This window comes from Carlito syrichta, unplaced genomic scaffold (assembly GCF_000164805.1).
Source record: "Carlito syrichta isolate Samal-C Ts95f unplaced genomic scaffold, Tarsius_syrichta-2.0.1 Scaffold316480, whole genome shotgun sequence".
Lineage (NCBI taxonomy): Eukaryota > Metazoa > Chordata > Mammalia > Primates > Tarsiidae > Carlito > Carlito syrichta.
The window spans coordinates 1,145,431-1,150,325 of NW_007260576.1; positions in this window are offsets into that span (position 1 = coordinate 1,145,431).

A 4,895-nucleotide genomic window follows, 5' to 3' on the forward strand; every position below is an offset into this window, starting at 1 on the left:
TTCTAGATATTTTTTTTCTGAAACAATGGAGATTCCTACTATTTGTAATATACCAGTTAAAATAAGGCATTTGTGACTGTCAGGTGATAAATTAAATTTTGACCAAAGTTTAAACTACTATAGGCCCATTAAATCTGAGAATACATCTTATAGTTATTTCTCTAATGTGTAAATGTACAATTGGAATATATTTACTCAACAATTTGCAGAATCTCTGTATAATTTTCTAACCCATATATGATAGAATGGGCTAATGGACATTTCTGGAACTTCCCTTCCTTACTAAGATAATGTGTCAAAAGTGATGCTACATTTTGGGAGAAAGGCAGAGATTAGCCCTCCATTAAAGACTTGAAAGATGCAAGGATGGTGATGCCTATCACATTCCCATTTGATTCATCTGTTTGATAAAGATATGTAGAAGTTATTTGTTATTAGAAGATAGAATAACTAATCAGTGTTGCTTTATAATCTACTGCCCAAAATGAGTTATCTAAAGGAATAAACTCAAGTCGAGAATGACTGAAAATAATGTTGCTTTCTTCATAAAGCAATGGCTATATGCCAATGATAAAATATATTTAATATATGATGAAATACCAAGATAAAAAGAACAATTAAATTTTTCAATGATTTCAGAACCAAAGGATATAGCTTTAAAATAGTTTCACAATTCTTGAAGATTAGTATACCATTTTAGAGGATAATTGAAAATACTATGCAAAGTATTTGAAATATTTATATGATTATGTAAAGAAATATAATTTATGAGAATTTATTCTGAAAATATAATTAGAATTTCACTCAAATATAATGTATTCAAGAAGATATTACAATGATACTTATAAAAGAAATAAATTTGAATCAATATAAATATTCAACAATAAGATATCAGCCTTTTCTATATAACCATAGGACAACTAAAGACCAAATTATCCTAGAATACTTACATAAATGAGAAAATAAAACATTCTGTTAAGTGAAAAGTGTGTGACAAAGCAAGTATATGTGATATATATTTATAACACATGTTTAGACTATACAAGTTCTGTGCATTGCTTTGTTTACATTTATTTTTGTGTGCATATGAGTTCTCTCTATCTCTCCGTGTATATGTGTGTGTGTGTACATATATATATACAAATATATAAAATCAGTGTATATATGATCTGACAATTAAGTTTATGAACTTGCTATCTTGTGCTTACATTGGCAGCACTGTACAAATGACTCAGTGAGGTTGCATAACACTGGTACATCAGTGTCTCACAACTGTGTTTGTGCCAATGTGTGGCAGTGTCTTGCAGAGTGATGTTCATTATTGCTGTTGCGTGTTTTTTCTGCCATTGCAAGAATGTCAAAACTTGAATTAGAGCAAAGAACACACATTACATTTCTTGTTACAAAACTTGGCAAGAGTGGAAGTGAAATCAGGGACATATTAGGACAAGTTTATGGGGATAATGCCATGAAGAAAACGGCAGTGTAAATGGATTAAATGTTTTTCTGACGGGAGAGAAAGCATCACTGGTGAAGAGTGGTCAGGATGGCCAGTAATGATCAGAACTGACTAAAACATTGCAAAAATTTTTCAAGTTATATATCAAAACCATCAGCTGACTATGAGATGCACAGCAGACTGAACAAATATTGATAGAGAAACAGGAAAATCTTAATTGAAAATATTGGCATGAGAAAGGTGTGTACTAAAGTGGTCCCAAAGGAGTTCTTGCATCACAACAATGCACCAACTCACATAGCATTGTCTGTGTGGGAGTTTTTGACCAGTAAATAAATAGCTGTATTGAAACACCCTCCCTAATCACCTGATCACCCAATGACTTTTTTCTTTACCTGAAGATAAAGGAAACACTGAAAGGAAGTAATTTTGATGACATTCAGGACATTAAGGGAAATATGATGAGAACTCGCATGACTATTCCTTAAAGAGAGTTCCAAAATTGCTTTGATGGGTGAACTAGTTGCTAGCATCAGTTCATAGTTTTAGGGAGTACTTTGAAGGTGACCGTAGTGATATTCAGCAATGAGGTAGGTAACACTTTTTCTAGACTGAGTTTGTGAACTTAATTCTTAGACCTCCTGTGCATATGTGTGTGTGTGTGTGTGTGTGTGTGTGTGTGTGTGTGTGTGTGTGTATAGATGTATGCAATATGAGAGAAAGAAACAGAGACAGAGAGAGACAGAAATAGAGAAAGTATAATGTCTTCAATGGCTGCCTGGGAGGAATTGGATATTTGTATCTATATCAAGGTGAGAAATGTTTTTCTTAAGGGCCATGATAAACTTTCTGGGCCAAGTAGTAAAGTCCAGCATATTATATAGTTACTTATGTAATCATTTTAAATGAAACCATTTAAAAATATAAATGACATTCTTAGGTCACAGGGTACACAAAACAGGAGGCTTGCTGAGGGTACTTTGCCATGCCCTTTCTATATCACAAAAGTAAATTTAATACAAAACTTACAAGAGAATAATTACCTGAGCAAATTATGTATAATTTGACAACACTTGTTATATCTTGCTACTTAAATATATTCTCCTTGGTTTCTATGCCTTTTGCTTTGGTCGTTTAAAAATCTTTAGAACTCAACATAGTACTCTGTGCACAGAAAGTTCTCATCAAATACTGAGTCAATCAACCAACCAATCAGTGATAAAATAGAACTCTCAGTTCTCCTGTCTTTGAACTGTACATAGGGTTAGCTATTCTTGTGGCAAAAGTACCACCTCCTCACAAATCATTGCTTTCTAATAAAAACAAATAAGTAAAGCATCTGTGCATCCCCAAATCTCAATTAAAACACAAATAAAAAAAGCATTTTATATGGGAAAAATTCAATTCGATGTTATTTCTTGGGAAAATAGTACATCTAAGTCAGAAATGAGCAAAAACAATTTGACTATATTGAATTCATACATTTTCCCCCTTTTACTGATCTTTACTTAAGATAAATATTTCTAGCTTATTAAAAAATAAATCATCCGGGCTCGGTGGCTCAGCCTGTAATCCCGTGCCTTTGGGAGGCTGAGGTGAGTGGATTGCCTGAGTCCACGTGTTTGAGACCCGCCTGGACAGGCGAGACCTCATCTCTACAATAAATCAAAAAATCAACCGGGCGTGGTAGCGCATGCCTATAATTCTGGCTACTTGGAAGGCTGAGGTGGAAAGATCGCCGGAGCCCAGCAGGTCGAGGCTGCGGTGGCCGAGAGCGGCCACTGCACTCCAGTCTGGGCGACAGAGTGAGACTCCAACTCAAAAAATAAAAAATAAAAAATAAAAGATAAATCTAAGGTCATGTAAAGATGACTTTATTATTGTAATTTGAAAAATATTTCCCATGGCAATATGTCTATAAATATAAAAATTATATAATTATTTTAAACATGTGTAATGATTTAAATCTTTTGAGACAACATACATATATACAAATACACACATATTTTCTGAGCTGTTTATAATATGAATAGTCTATATTATTCCATTGAAATAAAAAATGTAAAATATTACTATAAACATAAATATATAACATACAAAATTAGCTCATAGTCTTAGGATTTCTCTTCAATAAATCTTTAAAATAATATTTGGCTTCTATAACCGTGCTGTAGTTTGAATGTGTTTCCCCAAAATAATACGCTGGAAACCTGACCTCCAATACATCATTCTTGGTAGTTGAGGCTTAACAAGAGATGATCAGGCCATGAAGGCTCTGCTCCCATGAATGAACTAATGTCATTAGGGGGGTAGTATATTAATGGTAAAAGGGTGACTCTGGACTCCTTTTTTCTCCCTCTCTTTTCTTTTCTCTTTTACTTCTATCTTCTACCATTGAATGATAGAGTAAGAATGGCCTTGCCAGATGCTGATACCTTGATGTTGGCTGCCCAGAATCATAGGTCAATATATTTCTATTTATTTTAAATCACTCAGTCCTAGGTATTCTGTTATAGCAGCACAAACAGCCTAAGACAAACCTCATCTATTCCAAAGCACCTAGTAAAATTTCCTGATAAACTAATTTACATCAATAATTTTATGTAGTATCTTCAAGAAGAAAAACAAGCATTAATACAACTTAAAAAATAGAAAATAATTTCTTCTAGCTGTGTTTGGTTGATTATATCAGTTGCTCCTCATACAATATTTGACCTCCGTATGAAAACCAAGTTTCTCAACTGTAGGCATATAATCTTCACCACTGACAAATAATTTAAGCCACAAAGCTTTGTATAATAAGAAAAGGTCCAAAAGTTGAAACCCACACAATACTTCAAGTTACTTCAGAAGATTTATGTGTCACCAAAGGAAGAAAAGCATGAACAAAAGATAATTCTTTAACAGTAGTTGAAGTCAATTACTAAAGTGCAAAAGAGAACCTTCTTTGGTCCTTGATTCTGACTGTAACATCCCCAGGGATTTTCAAGAAAGAAAAAAAGAATTATTTTGAGAAAAAGAATTTACCTTTTCAAAGTTGCCTATTTTTTGACAAATTCCACGAGCAAAGAAGAAATAGTAACCGTTGTAGCAGAGTTTCTATTGTGTTACTATACCTTAACCTTTATTCAATTTTGTTTCTTGTTTTCACTTTCCACAGCCTACTAAGCTCAGCAATTTTTTTTTTTTTAAATAGGAGTTGGATTCTTACTGTTCCAAAGGGAAAAGGTATTCAAATAAGAGACTTGTAGTCTGAAAAACCAAGAGCAACAAATGCTTAAAGTCAAGTAACTTGCATGCTACAATTAAAAAAAATTGTTTTACATTGTTAATTATAAGGCATGTCAGAGGTGTGATGGGGAAAAATGATGTTGAAAAAGGCAGATGAAGTTTGTCACATGCAGGTTGACATTTAATGCAATGTATATCATAGACC